This window comes from Pleurodeles waltl, chromosome 3_1 (genome assembly GCF_031143425.1).
Source record: "Pleurodeles waltl isolate 20211129_DDA chromosome 3_1, aPleWal1.hap1.20221129, whole genome shotgun sequence".
NCBI lineage: Eukaryota > Metazoa > Chordata > Amphibia > Caudata > Salamandridae > Pleurodeles > Pleurodeles waltl.
Genome location: NC_090440.1, coordinates 1,573,240,303 through 1,573,257,209, shown reverse-complemented (window position 1 = coordinate 1,573,257,209; position 16,907 = coordinate 1,573,240,303).

The window sequence follows — 16,907 nt, the reverse complement described above, 5'->3', positions numbered from 1 at the left end:
TGATAGTGGGGTATATGTGAGGTGGTAGAATGATGGAGGTGAGGGTAGGGGTAGGAGTTTGTGATGGCATGCAGGTAGGGTGGGGGGATAAAGTAGTAAAGATTTGACTTACCAGAGTCCAGCCCTCCTGCTACTCCTGCGAGTCCCTCAGGATGCATGATTGCCAAGACTTGCTCCGCCCATGTTTTTAGGTGTGGGGGAGGGGGTGGGGGTCCACTGCCAGTCCTCTGTACGGCTAACTGGTGTCTTGCAACCACGGAACGCACCTTCCCCTGTAGGTCGTTCCACCTCTTCCTGATGTCATCCCTAGTTCTTGGGTGCGGTCCAACGGCATTGACCCTGTCCACGATCCTCCGCCATAGCTCCATCTTCCTTCAATGGACGTCTGCTGCACCTGTGATCTGAAAACCTGTGGCTCTACACTGATGATTTCCTCCACCATGACCCTTAGCTCCTCCTCTGAAAACCTGGGGTGTCTTTGGGGTGCCATGGATGTGGTGTGGGTGGTATGTGTGAGGATGTGTGTGGTGATGTGTGGGGTGTTGTGAGGTGTGTGAATGGTGTATGGGTGATGATGTATTGTGCCTCTGATTGAGTGGGTGCTCCTGGGTTGTCTCTGCTTGCTTTCTGTTTCTTTTCACTGTAAGGGGTTGTAGGTAATGTGTGTGTGTGTTTTATAGTGATGTGGGTGTGTGGGTGTGGTGTGTGTATGTGTGTCAGGTGTGTGTAGGTTGAATTGCCCAATATGGTATAGTGTTGTAAGTGTGTGTGTATTTTGAGCGTGGCGGTGTGTACCGCTAATGGTTTACTGCGGTTGAAAGACCACCTCTGTGATTCATGGGTCATGATACTGTGGGCGTATTCCTGTTGGCATAACGTCGTGGATTTTCCTATCGCCAGATTATCACTGACCTTTGGTCTGGTAGACTTGTGTGGGTGTCTGTATAGTGGCGGATTTCTTGGTGTGGGTCATAATACCCACAGCGGAATACCGCCACGGTCACGGTATGTTGGCGGCTGTCAGCACAGCGGTAGGCGGCATTTACCACCATGGTCGTTATGAGGGCCATAATATTGTTATTAGTATTTGTTTATTTCTTGAATTTTATATTATTTGATAATAGATATATATATATAGATGTATATATATATATATATATATATATATATAATATATATATATGGCCCAGAGTTAGGAGGGACTAGTGTCTCATTGCACCACATTAGCATCTTTTCTTTCACGCTAATGTGGCTCAATGAGGTAAAAATCTCTGCACCAGATTTACATGCCTTGTGTCACTTTGTAACCCTTTGCTACCCTGCGCCAGGCATAATGTATGCAAGGGGGGCATTCCTCCGTTTGGCGGATGAAAAAATGGCACAAAGAAATCTAAAGAGAAATGATGCCTTTGTCTTCTGCATAGTGGTGGTGAAGTCCAGGAAAAGGAAGACTCTGGCATAGACCACCTGGTATGGTTGTGCATGTGTAACTATCACAGGACGTAGTCCTGGATACTATAATGCAGTAGTCACTACTGACCGTGGTGAGGCTTAAGGTTGTGGGGGGCAGTCTGGTGTCCTGTGCATCTGTTCCGGTGTGGAATGTTTGGATAATCCCTCACGGTCCATTACTTCTTGGAGTAAGACCTCTATGAAAGTGTTCATGGTTGAACCTTCAATCTGTTCAATCAGCCCCACAAAGCGCATGTTATTTTGCAGGGCCCTCATTTCCTGGTCTTCAATTCAGGTCTCGAAGACCATAACTCTGCCTGTAAGGGCTCTCAGGTCCCTTGTATATGCGTTAGCAGTGGGTCCAAGCTCAGCTTCTTCAATTTCAACTTGACAGACCCCATCCCTTGTTTTCCTTTGGTAATTCCTTAGTAGTTCAAAGTCCACTACCAGGGCATATGTATCTGTATGGAGTATAATTCAAATGTATAAAAGAAGTTCAGGAATAGTATCTTGTCTGAGAACTTCCCACAAGCATTTCTGAGGTACTAAATCAAATGTGGCCTTCAAATCCATGAAGGCCATGTAGGGATTGACTTTTTGTAATGTAATATATTTTCAGAAAATGGCTGAAAACCGAAACACATGGTCCATTTTCTCACAGAATCCTGCCTGAAAATCAGACAGGATCTGGTGTTTCATCCAAATCTGGAGCCAGAAAATGGCATTCTTTGCAAAGTTATTTTGAATAATATCTATCAGATTGATGGGACTGTAAGTCCCTGGGGTTTTTCTTGTGCCATTCTTCTGAATAAGGGCAATAATAGCCCCTCTCCAAGTCTTGCTTAAATCTGCTCCCCATGCTACTGCATTAGCAATGAAGTTCAAGTAGGGTATCCATACTTGAGGCTAAGAAAGAAACTGAGCACCCAGAATATTATTGTGCTTTGCCCCTCTTCATTAAATGTAAAGCTACATCAGTCTTTTTTAGTAAGTAAGTGATTGTAAGTGGTTTACATTCAGACAACTGTGACGCCCAGGAACATGATTTATGCTCAACCTTCTCAGGAACGTTAGTTGCACATGTCTCTTGTTTTTTCACTGGTTGGCTTCGAAAGATGAAAAAGGTTGCAATACAATCAATCTACTGTGAGAGGTAATACTTCTCTGGAATGCTTGGGTGTCTTTCCTTGCCAGGGCATCCCCTGTTTAACCACTCTACCTTCCTCTGTGAACCATGGACAAGATATGTTTATACTGATCTTTCATTTAGCACCAGTCGTAAATAATGATCTTAAAATAGCAAAAAGGTCAGATTGGGGCAGAATATCATTGCACCATTGAAAATCAACTGAATCATGTGAATTAAAAAAATCAACAAGGTTTTAGCGAATTCTGCCCAGTAATGGCTCACTGATGACTATATCTACCCATTTTACAGTTCTATGATTGTTCGTAAGTATCAGTGGCATTGAGTAAGACTGAGGTTCTCATTCCTAGGGGGTTGGAGAAATGACTACTGAAAAATCTAAAGCCAAGACATTATGATCACTATCAGGGCGAAATATAACCCTCATGTCACCTAAGAAGGGCCACAGGCTACGGTCCAAGAATATATAATCTATGTAACTGAAAGCTCTTCCCCACTTAAAGGTTGGTTTGGCATGGCATTTGGATTTAGAATACCTATTACCTGCTCTTAACCCTTATTCTAAAGTTAAATGGAAGAGCTTCTTAGCCATCTTTCACCATTTTTTTCACTGGGTTGGCCAGTGTCTCAGGAATTTCCCCCTTCTCATCTTTAGCTGGTAGCAAGTAGTAAAGTGGCTCAAAGGGTTCAAAGTGTGTATTACAGTTCCCAGTGATTATCACTCTCCATTCATACAGTAATGAATCGAGAAGAGTTTAGAGAAAATGTAATGTTTGGGATTCAACATTGTCTGTACACAATGTCTGCAACTAAACATACATAGATATTAATCACACTATTACATCTATACTTCACTTTAGGAGTGTTCTGCAGAGTCAATTTAACACACTAAGGGGGTCATTCTGACCGCGGCGGGCGGCGGTTGCCGCCCGCCATGCGGTTACCGCCGAATGACCGCACCACGGTCAAAAGACCGCGGCGGTCATTCTAACTTTCCCTCTGGGCCGGCGGGCGACCGCCAAAAGGCTGTCCGCCGGCCCAGCGGGAAAGCCCCTGCAACGAGGAAGCCGGCTTCGAATGGAGCCGGCGCAGTTGCAGGTGTGCGAGGGGTGCAGTGGCACCCGTCGCGATTTTCACCGTCTGCAAAGCAGACAGTGAAAATCTTTGTGGGGCCCTGTTAGGGGGCCCCTGCACTGCCCATGCCAGTGGCATGGGCAGTACAGGGGCCGCCAGGGGCCCCACGACACCCGTTCCCGCCATCCTGGCGCCAGAAACAGGCTGGCGGGAAGGGGGTCGGAATCCCCATGGCGGTGCTGCAAGCAGCGCCGCCATGGAGGATTCCCTGGGCCAGGGGAAAACCGGCGGGAAACCGCCGGTTCCCCTTTTCTGACCGCGGCTTTACCGCCGCGGTCAGAATAGCCCAGGAAGCACCGCCAGCCTGTTGGACGTTAGCCGGCGTTATCCGGCGGAGCTGCCTGGTGTGCGTGAAAAAAAATTACTTACACCAGGCAGCGCCGGCGTAGGGGAAAATGGAGCTTGGGCGTCAAAAAATGGGGCAAGTCAGGCTGAGGCAAAATTTTCGCCTCAACCCGATTTGCGCTATTTTTTTAGACTCCCAACCCCCATTGAAATGACTCCTGTCTTAGCAAAGACAGGAGTCATGCCCCCTAGCCCAATGGCCATGCCCAGGGGACTTATGTCCCCTGGGCATGGTCATTGGGCATAGTGGCATGTAGCGGGGCACAAATCAGGCCCCCCTATGCCACAAACAAAAAAAAAATACTTACCAGCACTTACCTTAATGTCCCAGGGGTGGGTCCCTCCATCCTTGGGCGTCCTCCTGGGGTGGGCAAGGGTGGCAGGGGGTGTCCCTGGGGGCATGGGAGGGCACCTCTGGGCTCCTTCCGAGCCCACAGGTCCCTTAACGCCTGCCCTGACCAGGCGCTAAAGCGGCTGGACGTCATTTTTTTTGACCCGCCCACTCCCGGGCTTCATTTTTGCCCGGGAGTATAAATACGGCGCACATGCCTCGGAGTCATTTTTTAGACGAGAACGCCTACCTTGCATATCATTAACGCAAGGAAGGTGTCCACGCTAAAAAATGACGCTAACTCCATGAACTTTGGCGCTAGATGCGTCTAACGCCAAAGTATAAATATGGAGTTCGTTTTGCATCGAATTTGCGTTAAAAAAAAACGACGCAAATCCGGCGCAAACAGAGTATAAATATGCCCCTAAATTTCGCTGTTGCAGGAGTTGAGTGTTTCAATCTTGCAAATAATCATAGACTTCACTCAAATTATTGGGGCCCCCTGAAGCTCACTCAGATCTGAGAGAGGTAGCATTACTATAGAATGTTAAATAATTGGGTCTATGGTCCAGTTGTTTCACCCACGTTTCCTGGAGTAGGATGATGTGGTGGCTGTCAATGTACTCATCCCATTCTGCTGGAATACCTGCCAGGATCCAAGACAACAGTTTCACCACTTCAAAAGGCCCTTCCTCGGGGCAGCTAATATTTGTGTTTGTACTGTGGCCATCAAAGGGCCACAGTCATCACTGTCTCCACTTCCATGTGGCTGTACCTAGTGCAGTCAATCAATATCAGATGCTCCCAGTGAACAGTCTTTGGGCATGGCTATTTAAGAAACGAGCAGAAGTTACATGATGAGCTGGTCAAGTCCAGCGAGGTAATATTTCAGGATAAAAAATCAGCAGGTAGATGGAGTTTTAAATGAATGGGGGAGCCACTAGTCAAAGCAGACCTAAGCTCCATGCAAGTTGGGCTGATACTATAGCATTGCTCACAAATCTCACACTAATGCAATCAGATCTATTATACTTATTCATGTATCATGTTGAATTGCTTCCCTAATGAAAGATCTGCAGTTATAAACATAAGGAAGCAAGTGAATATTTTTTTGTATCAATGACTCATTGCTTTCAGGTCTAGCTAATAGGGATCTGGGGACATTTGTCAAAAACACTTCTCTACTCAGTTGCGTATCGGGCAAACAATCTCTAGTGCCTGGAAGTAGGTATTCTCAGGGATGGAGCATAATTCATCACTACCTGCAATGTCAGTTTGGGTACATTATTGTTTGCAACAACCCTATTATTTAGAGGAATAACTCAGCTACTGGCATTTGGGTCAGCATGATCTTGCATAATATCTCTTCCAGAGGTTATATTCATGTTGAGACCCACTATAAAAGAGGCCGTCTGCCCAGAGTTGCTCCTCTCTGCTGAGGTGATCTCCCAGGGTTGTAGCTAAGCTTGTGTACCCGTATGGGGGAGATTTGGTGCTTGAGTCTCAATGCAGCTGGGAGTACAGTCTCAAGAAGCAATCTCATCTTCTCCACTTTCTCTGTAAGGAAATGTGCAAGTGAAATTGCAGCAGTTTTGAGCCCCATAATTTCTGTTTTCAGTTGGTTGAACTGGACTCCATGCTCCATCCCAGAAAATTGTTGTGCATGTTGTCACAAACAAGTATCAGAGGAGTGGTCAACTTGCGGGGGGAGGAGGGCATCATACATCACATCATTTTCCAATCCCCTCAAAATTTGAAATGTACTTGTACACTCAACCGATGTGAAATCAGGGGAAGTTTCATGAACTTCCTTTTTGCTTCCTGTGACTACTGGGCTTACTGCTTAGCTACAAGAGGCACACTGACAAGCTTGATGGACTAAAGCATCTGTTGTGTTACCCCCTTTTCTCACTACCTCATGTTTTAACCAAGTAAGACATGATGTTTCCCTGGGCACCTCGAGTTTTAACTGGATTTTTTTCTATCTCATTTGTTTTCAAGAGGCCCTTTACTTCTTTTGTGAGAACAGCAATTTCAACTAAGGCACAATTCGGTGACATTCGCTGTGCCTGCTTCCTGGCCTTTTTCACGTCTGCTGGATTATCAGTGGCTTTTCTTTTCCTCATTTCAAATTTGCTCAGAGGAAGGTCAGAACTATCCAACAAGGACTAGATCAATAAATAAGCTGATTGAAAACCAAAATTCATCAAGCTGTAAAGTGTATATGACTAAAATTCAAAATTAACAAGATACACACTTGAAATTGAAAAAAACAGAAAAAACATAAAACAAAACAGCTCAATAGTAAGTGACAGGGAGCATAATAAGACAGTCTAAGTCCAGACCGCCAATCTTATGGGCAAACCTTCGCCAAAGAGATAGCAGCTGTGGAATGTTTTCCCTCCACAGCAAGACAGAGGGAGTCGGGTAAATATGGGCAAAACAAAGGTCCCATGCCTTGTGCTGTCCAAGTGATTTTTGCTGCAGCTCTGGGCCCCTCCTTCAAAGGTGACGGCTGGAGGACTAGGTTCCAACCAGACAAACAGGGAGATTAGGGTAAATGCAGCTGAAGCCCATCCACCCTACAGCCCCTTAACTCGATTTACACATGTTAGGGTATGACATCCCACCCCAGCGGAGAGCTGGGGTGGAATTAGTCTAGGTTCCAGAAGAAAATGTCCAGGTACCTTAAATACATGTGTGGCCTCTCCTTCAACAAACTGGAGGCTGTGACAAAGTTATGGACAGGAGAGTAAAAAGTCCCACCCCAGCACGGGGCTGAGAAGGAATATAGGCAGAGACAACAGTAAATAATGAACCTGAAAATTAAAAGGGAGTCTCACCAAAGATATCAGGCAATCCTCAGCCATAAATCCCAGGGGTGTGACCTTGTCCTGGCTCTTCCTCATATTGACAATTGCAAGATGGGCCCGCCCTTTGCCCAGGCACAGCCCATGTGTGTGCCATGCAGCAGTAATACAGTCAGTGCTTTAAAGTGCTTGATGGGGGTGTTGCTGCCTCCTCCCCCTCGTTACATGCATATATCTCCTGGCGCAGGTTAGCCTGGAACACAAAAATCCTCTGAAGAAAAGACCCATACAGAGGTACCTCAGTCTGTGCTTTAACCCCTTCGCTGCCAGGCCTTTTCCCCCTCCTGTGCCAGGCCTTTTTTTGGCTATTTGGGGCAGTTCGTGCTTAGGCCCTCATAACGTTTTGTCCACAAAAGCTAGCCAAGCCAAATTAGCATTCCTTTTTTTCCAACATCCTAGGGATTCTAGAGGTACCCAGGCTTTGTGGGTTCCCCTGAAGAAGGCCAAGAAATTAGCCAAAATACAGTGAAAATTTCGTTGTTTTCAAAGAAATGGGAAAAAGGGCTGCAGAAGAAGGCTTGGGATTTTTTCCCTGAAAATGGCATCAACAAAGGGTTTGCGGTGCTAAAATCACCAGCTTCACAGCTTTCTGGAACAGGCAGACTTGAATCAGAAAACCCAATTTTTCAACACAAATTTGGCATTTTACTGGGACATACCCCATTTTTACGATTTTTTGTGCTTTCAGTCTCCTTCCAGTCAGTGACAGAAGTGGGCGTGAAACCAATGCTGGATCCCAGAAACCTAAACATTTCTGAAAGGTAGACAAAATTCTGAATTTAGTAAGGGGTAATTTGTGTAGATCTTACAAGGGTTTCCTACAGAAAATAACAACTGAAAAAAAAAAAATTGAAATTGAGTTGAAAAAAATAGCAATTTTTCTCTACGTTTTACTCTGCAACTTTTTCCTGCAATGTCAGATTTTTGAAAGCAATATACCGTTACGTCTGCTGGACTCTTCTAGTGGCGGGGATTTATAGGGCTTGTAGGTTCATGAAGAACCCTAGGTACCCAGAGCCAATAAATGAGCTGCACCTTGCAGTGGGTTTTCACTCTATACCGGGTATACAGCAATTCATTTGCTGAAATATAAAGAGTGAAAAATAGCTACCAAGAAAACCTTTGTATTTCCAAAATGGGCACAAGATAAAGGGGGTCATTCTGACCCTGGCGGTAAAATCCGCCAGGGCCAACGACCGCGGGAGCACCGCCAGCCTGTTGGCGGTGCTCCCATGGGCATTCTGACCGCGGCAGTACAGCCGCGGTCAGAAACGGAAAACCGGCGGTGTACCGCCGGTTTCCCGCTGCCCTGGGGAATCCTCCATTGCGGCGCAGCTTGCTGCGCCGCCATGGGGATTCCGACCCCCATACCACCATCCTGTTCCTGGCGGTTTTGGCTTCCGCCGCCGGCCGGGGTCAGAATGACCCCCAAAGTGTTGAGGAGCAGTGGTGTTTTTTGCAAAGTGCCTACCTGTAGATTTAGGCCTCTAGCTCAGCCGGCACCGAGGGAAACCTACCAAACCAGTGCATTTTTGAAAACTAGAGACCTAGGGGAATCCAAGATGGGGTGACTTGTGGGGCTCTGACCAGGTTCTGTTACCCAGAATCCTTTGCAAACCTCCAAATTTGGCTAAAAAAACACATTTTCCTCACATTTCGGTGACAGAAAGTTCTGGAATCTGAGAGGAGCCACAAATTTCCTTCCACCCAGCATTCCCCCAAGTTTCCTGATAAAATTGATACCTCACTTGTGTGGGTAGGCATAGCGCCCGCGACAGGAAATACCCAAAACACAACGTGGACACATCCCATTTTTTGACAGAAAACAGAGGTGTTTTTTGCAAAGTGCCTACCTGTAGATGTTGGCCTCTAGCTCAGCCAGCACCTAGGGAAACCTACCAAACCTGTGCATTTTTTAAAGCTAGAGACCTAGGGGAGTCCAAGATGGGGTGACTTGTGGGGCTCTGACCAGGTTCTGTTACCCAGAATCCTTTGCAAACCTCATAATTTGGCTAAAAAAAAACAGTTTCCTCACATTTCGGTGACAGAAACTTCTGGAATCTGAGAGGAGCCACAAATTTCCATCCACTCAGCGTTCCCCCAAGTCTCCCGTTAAAAATGATACCTCATTTCTGTGGGTGGGCCAGGTGCCTGCAACAGAATAAGGCCAAAAACTTGTAGAGATAGAGGGGACAGCACAGCGAGTTGATAAGGACATATTCTTCTTTTATACATCTTTAGGCTGACTCTGCTTTAGGGACCCACACAAGTGAGGTGTCATTTTAATTGGGAGACAGAGGGGAATGCTGGGGAGTAGGAATTTTGTGCTGGAGCAGTGATCGTACAAACGAAAGTCAGGAAAATATGCTTTTTTAAGCAAATTTTGAGGTTTGCAGAGGAGTCTGGGTAAGAAAATGTTGGGGAATCCATGCAAGCCACACCTCCCTGGACTCCTTGGGGTGTCTAGTTTTAAAAAATGTCTGGGTTTGTTAGGTTTCCCTAGATGAAGGCCGCACCCAGGACCAAAAACATAGGTGCCCCCTCCCCCCAAACACAGGTAGTTTTGTAATATATCATTTTGATGTGTCCACATACGTCTGTGATGTGCCAAACACAAAAATTGTGAAAAGAAACACACTTAGGTTATGTGAAAAAGACCCCTCACCCACTAACCAAGTTGGTGGCATGCTTCATCATCGGGGTCCCACCTAAGACACCTAGCGTGTCTCAAGTGTGCTGAGACGCCTGATTACAGCGGAGCAGATTTTGTCATTTGTACCACACATACTGGTTGAATTTGGCACGAGGGTGAGTGATGGTTCAGTAGATCAAATTTTATTAACAAGAGATTTTACAAAAGTGAAATGCACTAGTAATAACTGAAAGGCCAAAAAACTGAACCAATGACTCACAGCTCATGAGCTGTAAAGCTACGGCAAGGCACCAACCGCTTTACAGTCCATTCACACACCTTTCATACATGACATGAACAAGACCATTCACGCCGCCAGCCACGGGCCCAGCATATTTCAACACTCGCATCGACAGACAGCGCCAGTCAAGGGCCAATCACTTTCATATGCCCACATGCCTGATACAGCAATCACACCAGCTGATAAGTGTGTGGACTGGCGGCACCGCTAGCCAAGTGCCACCCCATGCACACTGTCAGACAAACGCCACCCCACCCATACCGCCAGCCAAGCGCCACCCCACGCACACCGCCAGCCAAGCGCCGCCCCACCCATACTGCCAGCCAAGCGCCACCCCACACATACCGCCAGCCAAGCGCCACCCCACGCACACCGCCAGCCAAGCGCCACCCCACCCATACCGCCAGCCAAGCGCCACCCCAAGAACACCGCCAGCCAAGCGTCACCCCACCCATACCGCCAGCCAAGCGCCACCCCACCCATACCGCCAGCCAAGCGCCACCCCACGCACACGCCAGCCAAGCGCCACCCCACCCATACCGCCAGCCAAGCGCCACCCCAAGCACACTGCCAGCCAAGCGCCACCCCACCCCACCCATACCGCCAGCCAAGCACCACCCCACGCACACCGCCAGCCAAGCACGACCCCACGCACACCGGCATCAATTTTTTTTGTTTATAAACAACAAAGAAACCACTAACTAATTATAAAATAAGTACAAAACTACAAACACAAAAACTAAATACATGACAGTAATGCCAAGCATGAAACTGAACATATGAAAATATAAAACAGGCAGTTTACGCTCACGGTATTTCCCAGAAGTTTTTCCTTCTGTGGTAACTTCTAAAACAGCCGGGCACACACAGCCCAGGCTTTGAAGGGCATTCGGGGCAGTACATCTGGCTCTCCCTCCGGATTGATCTCCAGGCACATACTCTACATTTCTTTTTGGGCAAGTCTTTTTTGGGAGTGGGAGGAATGTGATCTGGAAAGTGGCAATCTTTCAATCCAGCCCTTCCTCCACCACTTCTACTCTAGGATGTGTTGCCCGTTCCACCACAATAAGGCTCTCTATCAATGACTCCTGAAATTTAACAAATGTCATCCTTGACTCAGGCGAACAATCCTTGAACACAATAAAAGCATTAAAAGTTGCCAAATGAAATAAATGTAGGGCCAACTTTTTATACCACACGTAAGACTTACGAAGAGCAGTGTAAGGTTCCAACCTCTGATCTACTCTATCAACACCACCCATGTGCCTATTGTAGTCCAAAATGCACGCAGGTTTGCGCACTTCCGCAATCTGACCCCAAACAGTCACAGGGGAAGTACTCTCATCATGGATGGTAGATAGCATGTACACATCCCTCCTGTCTGAAAATTTCAGAGCTAGCAGCTCATTATTCCGCAAGGCACTGCACTGTCCCCTCTCAAGTTTTTTATAGACAAGCTCCCTTGGATAGCCTTTCCGGTTAGAACGGATTGTGCCACAAGCAACAGTGTCCACTCTAAACAACTCCTTGAACAACTGCACTCCAGTGTAGAAATTATCTACGTACAAATGGTGACCTTTGTTAAACAGTCGTCTACCAAGTTCCCACACAATTTGTTCGCTAACTCCAAAAGTGGCCGGACAACCAGGAGGGTCAATACTGGAATCCCTACCAGTGTAGACCCGGAAATTATACACATATCCTGTACTGCTTTCTGACAGCATATACAATTTAATCCCATACCATGCCCTCTTACTAGTAATGTACTGCTTAAAAACTAAATGCCCCTTGAAAAGGACCAAAGACTCGTTCACACTTATCTCTTTGCCTGGAACAAAGACCTCTGAAAACCGATCTACAAAATGATCAAGGACAGGCCTAATCTTAAAAAGACGGTCACAATCAGGGTGATCTCGTGGCAAGGCTAAAGCATTATCTACAAAATGCAGCATACGAAGAAGAAGCAAATAGCGATTACGTGTCATAGTTGCAGGAAATATAGCCGTTGGCATCAAGGGACTAGTAGACCAATAAGAAGCCAGTGACAGCTTCCTGATCAACCCCATCAAAAAGTCTCTTCCAGATATGTGGGAACTTACTGAGTAGTTCTAGACTGAGGCTTAAGTCTGGCAGCGTAGTCCCTCAAATATTGCTCTGCATACAAATTAGTTTGCTCCACAATCTCTTCCAAAAATACATCGTCCATAAACAAGTGAAAGAAATGGACAGGCAAAAAGTTTTCCGTATTGACTCTACACCGTGGGAGACCAGTAAATGCAGGTAACTGTGGCTGCTCTATGTTTGGGGCAATCCAGGTGTCAGGTCTTCTAATGGGAAACCCTTCAGCCCCAGGCTGCTGCACTCTTGGCCCATCAATGTCCTCCTCTACAACAGGCCCTTCATCTGCACTGAGAGTAGCTTCCTGATCAGAAGAATACTCTCGGACAGAAAACTCACTGCCAGAATCTCTTACTTCCTCCTCTGCCTCAGATGCAGAGTCAGTCTCGTAATCATGGTCTGAAGACGACTCAAAGAGCATGCCAACAACCTGCTGAGTGGTCACTCTGCGGCTAGCCATGATCCTCACTAACAACAAATGGATTGCCAACAACAACTAGCACTAAAATAAGTAATAAACTAAGTGTAGCTTTATCACAAAGAGTTATGTTCTAAAAACCTATACCACTCACTTGCCTGAAAAAGCTACTCACCAGCAACTACTCTGCACAGACACAGCAATCACCAATGATATCCCACTAAAAAGAAAGAAGAAAAAAGCAAATTAGACATATGACAACACAAATATCATGGTGCTCAAATCTAAGGACAATTTTACACACAATAGTGCATTTAGTACACCACCTAGAAACATGCAACTATGCAAACCTCAGGACAACTACTGGCAAAACCGCAAGGATCCACAGCAAAGGAAGGAAAAGCTTTGAACTAGAACAAAAAGAAGAAATAAACTGTTATAATCACAAATACAAATACTTCACCGGTTGACTTAGAAATTGTCCCTGGTGCCTAAGTGGCTTCTGCCCCACTAGGAGGCAGATGGGCCTTAAAACAAATAAGCTGATCTGCCCCCAAGTGGGGCAGAAATTGCCAACAGCTCTGTACCCTCTTTGGGTGGGTGGCCCTTGCCAAAGGGGGCAAATGGGGGTGCCCCCAGCACAAAAATAACAAAGGGAACCAAAAAAAAATCTCTGACATCTTGGTGCCTTCTGCCCCCTTTGGGGTCAGATGGGCCTAACATAAATAGGCTGATTTGCCTCCAAGGTGTGCAGAAATCGCCATCACTAATGTGCCCCCTTTGGGGGGCAACCCTTGCCAAAGGTGCCACCCCCACACAAAACACACACAATCCCTGGTGCCTAAGTGTATTCTGCCCCCTTTGGGGGCAGATGGGCGTAAAAAAGAAATGCCCGATTTGCCCCCAAGGAGGGCAGAAATGGGCAACAGCTCTGTGCCCCCTTTAGGGGGAGACCCTTGCCAAAGGGGGCACCCCCAGCACACATAAAAAAGGGGAACAAAAAAAAAATCCCTGGCGTATTGGTGGTTTCTGCCCTCCTTGGGGGCAGATGGGCCTACAAAAATCGGCCCATCAGCCCCCAAGGGGGGCAGAGATGGCCAATATGAAATTTCCCCACTTTGGGGGGGCAACCCTTGCCCAAGGGGTGCCCCCAAACACACAAAACACACACCACACAATCTCTGGTGCCTAGTGTGTTTTGACCCCCCCCGGGGGCCAGATCGTCCAAAAACATGGCTGATCTGCCCTCGGGGGCCGAAACAGAAAAAAGAAAATAGCCCCCCATGGGAGCCACCCTTGCCCATGGGGTCACTCCCAAAATACAGATGTAAAACTTAATCCCAGTTGTCTAGTGTTTTTTGCGCCCCCCCGGGGCAGATCGGCCTAAAAATCGGGCGATCAGCCCCCGGGGGGGGGGGCGAAATAGGATAAAAAAAATAGCCCCCCATGGGAGCGACCCTTGACCAAGGTGTCGCTCCCAAAATGATATGAAATATCTAAATCCCTGGTGTATAGAGGATTTCACCCTCCCCGGGGGCAGATCGGCCGAAAAATCATCCGATCTGCCCCCGGGGGGGGAGAAATACTAAATAATATAGCCCCCCAGGGGAGCGACCCTTGCCAAAGGGGTCGCCCCCAAAATAAACTTATAAAAGTAAATCCCTGGTGTCCAGTGGATTTCACCCCCCCCCCCCCGGGGGCAGATCGGCCAAAAATTCGGCCGATCTGCCCCCAGGGGGGGCCAAATACAAAATAAAATAGCCCCCCAGGGGACCAACCCATGCCCAAGGGGTCGCTCCCAAAAACTAATAAAAGAAAAAAATCCCTGGTGACTAGTGGGGATTCCTGCTCCAAGATCGCGGGCCCTGTCTGCGATCGTGGAGCAGGAATCCAGTGAAAACAGGCACAGGGGGAAAGGAAAACCCCTTTCCTTTCCCCCGTGTCTGTTTCCCCCCCCCCCCAACCCCCCAAAAAGGGAAGGACTTACTGAAAGGAAGTCCTCTTCCCTCGACGCGCTGGAAGCAAATGGCTTCCAGTGCGTCCTGGCAATACTTGATGACGTTGGCACGCTGTGAGCGCGATGATGTCATCAGATTGCCGGGGAGGGTCGGGGGTAGACGGGGAAGGGCTTCCCCTTCCATCCACGACCGGGGGGTGTGGGTGGGGAGCCCATGGGGGGAGCAGTTCCCGGGTGCAGGACGAGGTGATCTCGTCCAAGGCACCCGGGGAACCGGTTCCTTGGACGAGATCACCTCGTCCAAGGCACCGTAGGAGTTAAAGCGCTTGAGGAGGTTTTTTGCTGCCTCCTCCCCCTCAATGCCTGCAGGTGCCTTCTGGCATAGGTTAGTCAGGGACACAGAGTCCCCTGAAGAAAAGACCTGTGAAGCGGTAATGCAGTCCACAATTTAAAGTGCTTGATGAGAGTGTAGCTGCCTCCTCCCCCTCGATGTGTACAGATGTCTGCTCGAACAGGTTAGCCGGGGACACTAAGGCCCATATTTATACTTTTTTTAGCACCGCATTTGCACGCTTTTTGACGAAAAAGCGGCACAAACTTACAAAATACAATTGTATTGGCAATTGTATTTTGTAACTTTGTGCCACTTTTGCGTCAAAAAATGACGCAAATGCAGCACTAAAAAATTATAAATATGGGCCTAAGTCCCCTAAAGAAAAGAACCTGTTCTTAAAGTAAAACAAAATGGGCCCAGTTCACAAAGGTAAACTTAGATCTGAAGCCTAACTTTAGACCTGAATTCTAAGTTTAGACCTAAATGCAAACTATTGACCTGTAGCGTAACATTTGACCAGCAGTCTAATTTTAGACCTGACTTCAAATCTGAAGATAGACTTTAGATCAGAATTTAGACTACAGATTTAAAGTTAGACTTTAGGCCTAAACTTAGACTCCAGGTCTAAAGTTAGACTCTCGGTCTAAATTTGGGGCCTGATTCACAAAGGTAAACTTTGACCAAAAGTGAAAGTTTAGACCAAAAGTGTAAACTTAGACCAAAAGTCTAACTTTATTGGTAGTTGTTTGACATTGTGGGGGTCATTCTAACATTGGCGGGCGGCAGAGGCCGCCCGCCAATGTTCCCCCGTCAAAATACCGCTCTGCGGTCACAAGACCGCTGAGGGTATTTTGAGATTTGCCCTGGCCGCCCGCCAGCCCAGGGCAAATCTACCTTCCCACGAGGACGCCGGCTCCGAATGGAGCCGGCGTAGTGGGAAGGTGCGACGGGTGCAGTTGCACCCGTCGCGTATTTCAGTGTCTGCTTTGCAGACACTGAAATACACAGTGGGGCCCTCTTACGGGGGCCCCTGCAGTGCCCATGCCATGGGCACTGCAGGGGCCCCCAGGGGCCCCGCAGAACCCCCTACTGGAGACCCGCCAGGAACAGGATGGCGGTAGGGGGTGTCAGAATCCCCATGGCTGCGGAGCGCGCTCCGCAGCCATGGAGGATTCACCCGAGCAGCGGAAAGTCGGCGGGAGACCGCCGACTTTCCGTTTCTGACCGCGGCTGAACCGCCGCGGTCAGAATGCTCGAGGGAGCACCGCCAGCCTGTTGGCGGTGCTCCCGTGGTCGGTGACCCTGGCGGTCACCGGCCGCCAGGGTCAGAATGACCCCCTGAGTCTTTGTTTACCTTTGTGAATTGGGCCCTTGGACTTCAGGTCTAAACTTTGGGTCTGATTTAGATCTTGGCAGAGGGGAATACTCCATCACAAATGTGATGGATTTACAATCCCAAGAATTCCAATGGGGATCGTAATACGGTGGACGGGATATCTGTCATGTTTGTGACAGAGGATTCCATCCGTCAAGATTTAAATCAGGCCCGTAGACGTTAGGTCTAAAGTTAGAGTTCAGATCTAAGTTTACCTTTGTGAATCGGGCCCAATATGTTTTACAACATCTTCCAAAACTTGGATATCTAACATTAGAGCGTGTTTGTCCAAGGAAATAACGTGGTCTAAATGACTATGGCCCTCATTATGACATTGGTGGTAAATCCCACTTACCGCCACGCTAACTGCCACCAACATACCACCGCTGCAGAGGATATCTGTTCACTGTATTATGACACACACACACCAATCCGTCACTATTCAGCCACAGACACAAATCTGCCACACCAAACGTCAGTGATAAACTGGCGG